The sequence below is a fragment of the Podarcis gaigeae genome (assembly GCF_964106915.1).
Source record: "Podarcis gaigeae genome assembly, chromosome: 3".
Lineage (NCBI taxonomy): Eukaryota > Metazoa > Chordata > Lepidosauria > Squamata > Lacertidae > Podarcis > Podarcis gaigeae.
This window is the reverse complement of record NC_139680.1, coordinates 4,302,161-4,312,239: the sequence shown is the minus strand read 5'-3', so window position 1 is coordinate 4,312,239 and position 10,079 is coordinate 4,302,161.

Genomic DNA, 10,079 nt, shown 5'->3' with positions numbered 1-10,079 from the left:
GATCTCAGAGTTGTTTACATAAAAGAAGAGTGGGGGGGATTTTACTCTGCAATAGAAGCTTTTGCTGGATAAATTTCACTAACTAGCTAACTTTGTGGTAGTATACACAGACAAATCCTCAGTCTCAGTAATCACACTAATGTTTAGATTATGTTACATAAGTACATGTTTTGCACACATAATCAGCTCCAGATGCTCTCTCACAACTACCGTTCCATACCTCCATTCATTGCTGGTGTTCTATCACAAGCCCATTGGGAGTCACATATAAGTCAAGCACACTCCCAATAAATATTACATTCCCATTCAGTTAACATCACCCCCTCTCACCATCACTAACATATACTCTCTCGGACAATTTCACATTCAGTTACATATACTCTCTGCAGCACTCACATCTTGTTATGCTCACAATGCAACACCCACCTTTAACAACAACTGCACTGTCACACTCCCGTTAATGCTGCATTAGCAACCCACACACAATTACAATCACTCTCTCCTATTCACATTCAATTCAAAAAACAGTAACACTACACCTCCAGAACTGTCCATCTCTCATGCTCACATACACACACAGTCAGCATATATCGGCTTGCTTGTCACATTCCTAGACATGAGAATGGTGAGGTTTTGACGGCGGCTGCTTTGTTTTTATGGCTGCATTCCATGCTTTCTTCATAAATGATGGGGGAAATAAATAATGCCACCTGTAAAAAAATGACAAGTACATGCTACGTATGTTTATTCTTTCTTTTTTTCCCACTGGTCAGGTCCCATTTAGCTTAACTTTAAACTTACTGGATGGTAGTCATTCTGATTTTGATGCGTGCTGGTTGTCCAGTCTATTTCTCCAGAGTCTGTTTTTCCTTTGTTTTCTGGCTATATGTTACCATATAGTGATGGACATCTTGGATATTTTATGTTCTAGTTCTGCTGTTATGGTGCATTATGAGTGTGCACCTCTCACTAGGGCGTTGTGTTATTTTGAGATTTAGTGGTATACTGGATATTGGTAGGCTGATCTCAGTGTTGTAATCTGTGGCAGTCTGTTAACTGCTGTTGGAGCTAGAAGTCTTCAGATCGACCCTGAACACTATTCTGGACAACAGCCATACAAGAAATATGTAAAATAACTAAGCAAGTACTAGAAATCACCCCAGAATTGGCCCTATTAAACATCTTCCAAGACAATAACGCCCATTTACATCACAAAGAACTCATAACCCACCTACTCTCAGCAGCCAGAAACATCATAACCAGACACTGGAGAGACCTGTCAGGAGTAAGCATGGGCCAATGGTACCAAATAGTATGGAAAACAGCCCTTCTAGAAAAACGAACCAATAAACTTAAACTGACATGGGGACAAATAGAAGAAGACTCCTTTATGGCTCCCCTTTATCACATACGCAGCCCAACAAGAAAACAACAAAAATCCACCAACAGCAGATGAATCAATATGGCTAACCTGATCCAAACACCCGCCCACCCCACTCACACATGAAAACAAAGTTCACCACAGCCAATCACAAACAAGCAACCGCACCCTAGGCCAATCCCAACCTCTTTCTCTAGAAAACTAGTACAGTGGTACCTCAGGTTAAGAACCGCCTTTTTCACTGCCACCTGATTTACCTCCTAATCCATTCCCCATTGGCTTTTGATCAATCCCTCCCTCACCTCCAAACCCTCTCAAGTTCTGGTATAACGTAGCACTTAAATACACACACCCTCATTTTGTCCTTACACCAACTCTGTAAAGGTAGGTTAGGCTGATAAATCGTGGCTGGACCAAGGTTATCCAGCGAACTTCATATGCTGAGTGGTGATTTAAACTCCTCAGTCGTTTCCTGACACTTCGTGACTGCTTCAGTACACTTAGCATCAATACCCTTTCTCTTATATTTTATTTGCTATATTAGATTTGGATGTACGTATGTACACACACACTAGGTTATGGGTGACTTTTATGAAAAGCTGGAGACTTGTTTTACAAAATTATTGTAAGGATTACTGAGATTATCAATTAGAGAGAAGTAGTGGATTTGTTTCTTTGTTTTTGAAGAACAGGTGAGCCTTTTTTCAGCAGTAACTCACGGACACCTTTCAGGTGGGCGCCATTGCCATTATAAGAGAACGAGGGAGGCATTCATGGCGCCTCTTTCTCTAGAAAACCAGTACTGAGACTAGGCAATATTGACATTTCCCCCCTGACTCACTTAGGCTGTAGGTCCTCTGGGTAGAGAGACTGTTCCATGTTATATACAGCACGAAGAACACTGATTGTGACAAATACTAGCAGCAGAGTGGTGGTGCTGATTCGTTAGCATGTAGCTGTTATAGTAGGAGCCCAAAGAGCGGCTTGGCATTAAGAACAGGATGATAGTTTGTTGCAGTTGTAGGTTGTGTGGTAATTGGATATGGAGCAGTAGCTGTTGTAGGGGGAGGATATGATCATAGTAAAAGCAATAGCCGGATGTATAGTAGTTGTAGTCCCAGGAGTCATTATAGCAGTAGTCAAAGAGGTGGAGGTAAAACAAGCAGAATGAAAACTTGAGCTGATATAGTAGTAACAGAAGTAGTCGGGGGAGGAGTGAGATGAGAATGTAATAGTAGTTTCTGTTGTAAAGTTGGATTCAGTATACAGTAACTGGAGAAGGGCAAAGGCATTGATAGGATGATGCAGTCATTCCATTAGACTGATATTAGCTTTGGACTTATCAATTTTAGGATCAGTGATGGTCCTTTTGCTCTCTCTCAGTTCTTCTCAAAAGTCTCGTGCTCGCGGCCACCCCCCTCACCCTGCCTGGGCCCTGAATGTGCCCACAGCCAGATCACAATATGCAAAAGCCTGGGCCACCTCGCCTTTCGTTTCCTAAGTGCTGTTTTGTAAGGCTGTGTCATGCTTCTCAGTTCAAACACGCTCGGGCTCTTTATTATTCATGGGCCTTTTTCTCAGTCGGTGGTGTTGAATAATAAAACAGCCCAGGATCAAATGGGCCAATTCTCCACGCCTGACACCAACTGCTACTGTTCGCTGGGCTCTGCCAAGCGTTGCCTCTGATAATGAGTGGGATTTGGTTAAACAGTAAATTAATGAATAATGAAATATCCAGGTTGATCAGTTAGAGAGCACGCTTGCTTTGCCCCGGGCGGAACGCTGGGGGCAAATATTACTCTCAAACGGCGCTTGCCTGTCTGCTGGGCTGGATAACTATTATACAGCCTATTGCCTGACAGAATGGACTGGGGGGAGGGACGGGGGAGCCCAAGAAAGCTGGCAAGGGAGGGAGGGGGAGGGGGAGTCGGCAGGACAATCTAGTTATCACCTTGTGGGCTGCTGAATAATAGACAGGGGGATGGAATGCAAACATTAAGGATGAAAAGTCCAAAGAGTTGGAAGGCTGGGAAGCAGGAAAAGAAAAGGAACCAGAGAGCCCAAAATGCATATCCGCAGTTTCTTTTCTCCTTCCTTCCCCACTTTTTTTTTTTCTTTTTTAATGTTTAGTTTTATTCTCACACCCCATTTCTCCTCTTTTTTTGCAAGTTAGCGTTAAAAAGATACAGAGAGGCGAGGAGCAATTTTTTAAAAAGCCAACCAACCGCCAAGTTCCGTGCTTTACGCCCTGCATTTCCCTCCCCCCCCCCCCCATCCGTTCTGGAAGTCTTCAGGCTGGACCCTCCACCCGAGAGCCTGCGCAAAAGAGACAGCCTTTCGGCGCTCTTCGCTGGGCTGGGAGGACGCGCGCTTCGCCCCTCGCTCTCAGATCAAGGAGACTCCGCGGGGCTTTCCGTTTGGCCAGATCGTGCCTAAACCGCGAGCCTTGGTGCAGGGAAGCGGAGGGCGCGGGGGGGGGGGAGGAATCCGTCCCGGGCTTTCGCTCTCTCTGCGACTCCAAACGACTTTTGACGCTCACTTCCAGTAAATCCGGCTTCGGTTATATGCGAAAATGCTATGGGCTATATGTGGCTGCTGAATGCACGAATGAGTGCCTAGATACAAAGCAACGCTTCTCGTTGGGGCTTGATCCTGACTCCATTTAATAAAAAGCGGGGAGCTGCAACTATTACGCACAGAATTATTTGGCTTGGGTGCGCTTTGATGTGGCGAAGTTATGTGGCGCTTGCGCACATTCCTTCACCCACAAACCCTGCCCGTGGAAAGTCAGCAGAGGGGCATCGATTGGGGAAGATATACACAGAGTGTGTGCGTCCCTCGTCACCCCCTGAGAGATTTTACTTAAAGCACCCAACCGCGTCCACTGATCACAACTGACTTCCAAGCAGGTGCGCACAGGTTGGAATGCATGAGCTGCCCAAAAGTCAGAAGAATGTCTGCAGGCGGGCAGGTAGTGTTCACACCCAACTGGCGCCGGCAAAGCAATAGCCGTCCCGGCTCGGGATAGATTTAGCCTGAAGGCTTAGGCTGCAGTCTTCCTGCATCATCTCCTCCCACCCGCCGTGGAGTAATAATTGTGTCCTGTGTGGGTTTCCAGGGAAATCCACCTTGTTCCAGCTAATACGTCCGATCATTCTTTCAAGGGGATTCCTTCAAGAAGAAAAGGTTGGCCGCAGATGGGGCGGGGGGAGCATTTCATGGGAACAAAACGTAAGAAAAAGACGAAGTTCCGGGAGCTACAGAAAAACGAATTTGTTGTAAACACAAACGCCTACACGAAAAGGCGGCAGCGATCTAGTGTTCACGTTCACTCGGTGATGTGTTTTTTCTTCTTCAAGGGGGGCGGGCGGTTGGATTTAGAAGTCAGCTGATAAGCTGAATACAGGCAACTCTTCGTGACCCGAAATAACAGCAAAAGCGCCTCAGTTTCACACTCCTGCAAGTCTAATCATGCGGGAGGCAAGGGCCGGCATTTCCTGTACATTCACCAGGGCTACAAATACAAGATTGTTTGTATAGTATCTAGGGAACTTTAGGAGGGCTTTTGTGGTGTGGTTAATTTAGCATCCTCCCCAACCTGGAAATGGAGGGGAGCAGGGTGGTCTGCAATTTAGAGGCGGTCGCTCAGTGAGATTCGAACCAGGGACTTCTCGCCTCATACCGTTAGTCAACACAGTGACCAAGCGTATAGTAGTCTTACGACAGTGCCTCATTCGTCAGAGGTAAGCTCTACAAAGCCGATCACTTTCGCCTAGACTATTGGGCAAAGTCCAACCAAGTCACACTCGGAGCAGACCCACTGAAACCAGTAGGCTTAAGTACACTCATTTCAGTGGGCTTCCTCGGAGTCTGACCTAGTTGAATGTTTCTGTTGTGTCACTGGAGCACGAGTAGTATTCTTCCATCTTTTGCTCAGGTGGAGATCTCTTACCCGGATTCCTAAATGTCTTTCCACTGGTAACGTTAGCAATTTATAGAGATTTATTGGTTTCGTCATTATTGCTATTTACCATTAGCACCTACATTCGTAATTTGCTATAGTTTTCCATTCAGTGGAAAAGGCAGATCTCTTGCCAGCGCGAAGTGGCGAACTCTGTGAGTTTAGGATCGGTGTGGCATATTCAGGATCAAGGCGTAAGCGGGACTCCCTCTTATCCAGGCCACTTTATTGCTGACCTGGATAGAATGCGCGAATATAATAACGATCATATCCATGGATGCTGCTGCCGCTACTTAAAAGTTTGGATCCTAAATTCGGTTTCATCCAAAGCAGATCTTAGCTGAAGGGGCGCGGGGAGTTGAAAGCTGCATGGATCCTCCAGCCACTTAAGCTTCTTCATCTCGATTTCAACTAATACGCGCCTCCTCCTCCTTATCGCATTAGTTAGAAGCAAATCCCACTACCTTGTGAGTTTCGGATGTGGAGATTATTTTAACTGGATTTGCACCTAGACCCTAAACACGCTGACGTGAAGTATACCCAGCTGCTTAGCGTGAAGCAGGCTTTTCGGGAAATCAAATGGGATTTAGGTTTAAAAAATCCAAGGACCGGCTTAATTGTCTTGCAGGCCGTTTTATTAGTGCCTGAAGCATTTAAAGAGTGTATTATCCGCTGCAATTAGAAACCTCAACAGTAATTACTCCGCAGTTCCCGACGTTTGCTTGCATTCGTTAAAAGAATCGTCTGCGAGTCCCCCCCAAAACAGATTTTACCTGGGATGCTAGATCTCTAAAGGGTGTTACGTCTCTCTCTCCCTCCGTGGAAATCAAATAGAATTTCCAGACAGATTAATATCTCTCGCTCTGCAATTATCAGAGTTGCTGAACTGGCACGCAGGAAGCATTACCCGGAAGTGCGACACTTTCCAGGCTGTCCCTGCAGACCAGGAGCTAAACCTGGAGCGGGCAGCTCGATCATAGAATCATAAAGTTAGAAGATACCCTGAGGGTCATCTAGTAGTCCAACCCTCTGCAATGCAGGAAACATGCATCGGTCGTTGCAGGAGGACAGAACTACCGCCCCAACCAACACGGCCAGTGGGGCCCCATTTGGGGAGCTACAGCCTCCCCAGCCTTGCTCCAAAGGGGCCAGCTACTAGCAAGCTTGTTTATAGCTGATTTCTGTCCTCATTGTTTGGCTTTGTTCCACACGGAAGTGGAAGTGATGGTTCTGGCTCCCCAGGCACCTCGCATGGGATCCTGAAGTTCCCTGTGTTTTCAACTAGTTTTAAATAGTCACCCAGATCCAGTAATGAAGGCTGCGTACACACTATGTCTTTATAAGGCACATTCGACGCGCTTTCTCTCCCCCAAAGAATTCTGGGCACTGCAGTTTGTTGAGGGCTTCTGGGAAGGGTAACTCTGTGGAGGGTAGACTACAGCGACCAGAATTCTAGGGAAAGAATGTGCTACGAAGTTTGCTTTGAAGCATACTGTGTCTACCACAGAGCCCGGAGACGGAGCAGAAGTGGCCGCCCACAGTCTATCGTGGGCTGGGATGGCGCCCCGAGATCCACCAGCCCCTTCTTGCACTTATCGCTGCCTGAATGAAGCCAATGAGTTCCGGGGCTGTGGGGTAGTTGCATTTGAAAAGCATTAAATGGTCATCTACCTTTTAGAAGGAACGCGGGTGGTGCTGTGGTCTAAACCAGTGTTTCCCAGCCTTTGGTCTTCAGCTGTTTTTTTTGACTACAACTCCCATAATCCCTAGCTAGTAAGACCAATGGTCAGGGATGATGGGAATTGTAGTCTAAAAACAGCTGGAGACCAAAGGTTGGGAAACACTGGTCTAAACCACTAAGCCCCTTGGGCTTGCCGATCAGAAGGTCGTGGTTCAAATCCCTGCAATGGGGTGAGCTCCCATTGCTCGGTCCCTGCTCCTGCCAACCCAGCAGTTCAAAAGCACCTCAAAGTGCAAGTAGATAAATAGGTATCACTCCAGCGAGAAGGTAAACGGTGTTTCCATGCGCTGCTCTGGTTTTGCCAGAAGTGGTTTAGTCCTGCTGGCCACATGACCTGGAAGCTGTACGCCGGTTCCCTCGGCCAATAAAGCGAGATGAGTGCCGCAACCCCAGAGTCGCCAGGACTGGACCTAATGCTCAGGGGTCCCTTTACCTTTACCTTTTAGAAGTGTGTTAGTGACCACGAGGACATTCGAGTGTGAGGCTCATGACTGAAATGTAAAACTAGAAATAATCACCTGAATGGGTTTTGTTGTTGTTGTTGCTGTTGTTTTACAGGTGCAAGCTTGAGTCCTTTCATTTCGGAGGGTAACAGGCAACTAATGTTGTTTTTACACTGCTGGTTTTCACTGCTGTCTGTAATCATTACGTGATAGTGTCGTTTTAAATTGTTTTAATGTGTCTATTGTGAACCGCCATGGGCTCCTCTTGGGGAGGAAGGGAGAGTTATATGTTCGAAATTACGGATACATTTTGGTTGATTAATCCGTGGAGGGCAATTTTAATGAGTGAGGCTAAACACTATCCCGACCCCTTTTACTCTTTTAGGTACATTTTCTTCGTTCTCTCGAAAAGGTGTTACTTTCATACCTTTGGGGGAGAATGAAGAAAACATAAATTTAGGTTTTCCTAATAGGCAGGTGCATTTCAATTGAACCTATTCATCGGTTTTAAAAGCCAGCTTAATCAATAATGAGGCGATGGCTCTTCGGAGAATTCTTTAATAAAATGACGATGAAGTCAGGCTTGGGATCACTCACCCGCGTCCCAAACGCATCACCATTGCCGTCGATTTCACTGCTACTGGGCTAGCTTCCCAGTTCCCGAGGATGGGCCACTCAGTCAAAGAGTATGCAAATAGGCAGAGTCAGAAATTCAAAGAGAAGCAGAACGCCAGATGTATTTCAAACCGGCGACACAATACGTTGTTTATACTGCACGAATCAAGATGAAGGCTTGCTATAGGAAAACGTCCGAGGCGGCAGTCTTAAACCAGTTTATCCTGGGAGTAAGCCCCGTTGCATTCAGTAGGACTTACTTCTGAGTAGACGTGGTTAGGCCTGCGCTGCCAGCTGCTAATTCAGAACAGAGAAAGTAAATGATCTTTTATGGGGACAGTGTGGAAAATAGAAATTTAGTACAGTCCCGAAAACAATTCCGGACAAAGGTAAGTTATTGGTGGGGTTCTATCAACATAACATAAAACGAAACGGGACAGAGCCGTAAGGATGAAAAGGAAGACTGGATTTCCTATTAAGAGAAGGGCGGCTCACCTCTACGTTTCATTCCAGTGTTGATCCTACATCCGGATCCTAAACACGTGGCTCCAGTCCACTTAAGTTAGTCGTGACCGTCCCATAGAAAACAATGCGACAAAGTCGGCTGCCAGGAACTTGCTGCTCTCCATTGCTTCCGATAGGACTCGGGTCACAAATAATGACTAGATCGGGGCCTTTTGTTTTATTTCAGTAGAACTTACTGCCAGGTTAAAATAAGAAAATACCTTCATACTTTTTCAATAACTTTTTTAAAAAAAGAAAAGGAGAGAGAGAGAGAGAGAGAGAGAGAGAGAGAGAGAGAGAGAGAGAAAGAAAGAAAGAAAGAAAGAAAGAAAGAAAGGAAGAAAGAAAGAAAGAAAGAAAGAAAGAAAGAAAGAAAGAAAGAAAGAGCTGGAAAACCAGTTCTCCTAACTCATAACACTGGTGGCCCAGATCCCTCAAAATTAGTCATGACACTATTTTTTTTATTGATTCAATTATTATTTCAGACTTATTACCCGCCCACCCGTCTAGGCGGCTGGGCTAGTCACTCTAAAATGAGAGGCGCTTACTGATGCACAGATATGCGCATTTATGAGGTGCTTCTGATGGTGGTGCCGAGGCTCAGGTTCCCACCAACTTTAGTGTAACCGTGGGGCAGTGTGGGGGACAAAACCCCGAGGAAGAATATTCCCCTCTCCGTGCCGACGCTATTAAATTGTTATTGCGATGGTTTATCGCGACCAACTTAAGCCTATGGGTTTCTACTCTCTGAATCGGCTGCGCCCTTTTTCTTTCAGACGCGGAGGGACGGCAGAGGACTGGCCAGCTCATCCATTGCTTTGCTTTTTACCCCTTCCCTCGCTTACAAACCAAACTTCCCTTCGTTCTTGCCAGCCAATTGGAGCGCGGCGTCCTTTGGGGGCGTTCCATTCAGAAAGTTCCCTTCAGAACCATTCCTGCTGCAAGGCGGGAAACAGGAATGACAAAGGACGCCTGGGTCTCTAGCTTTCGAGAGCGACGCCATCGGCTGTTTTCCTTGCTGAGGACACACGGTGCCTTTAAAGCGCATTCGGAGCCCATCAGAGAATTCTGCGCGCTGCAGCCTGTTAAGGGTTGCTGCGAATTGGAACTCTGTGCAGGCTAAACTACAGTGCCCAGAACTCTTCCAGTGTGCTTGGAATGTGTTCTGAAGGTCGTGTGTATCCAACCCTTACAGCTCAGCCTAAAAAGGAGAGCGCATCCCTTTGCCCCTAAACTGGGGCGCCTGAACCCCTTGGCTGCAAGTCTCGCGCCGATAGTAGCGGCCGGCAGGGCAGGGTTAGGATCCATCTCAGCCTTTCCAGGCCGCTGCCTAGGAAACCAGCCATATTTGGAAGGAAGCTCTGCGGAGACTAGCAAAGAGGAAACGCATTTACAGTGTAACAGAAATCAGAAAGATTCAGGAACCTGCGTTAG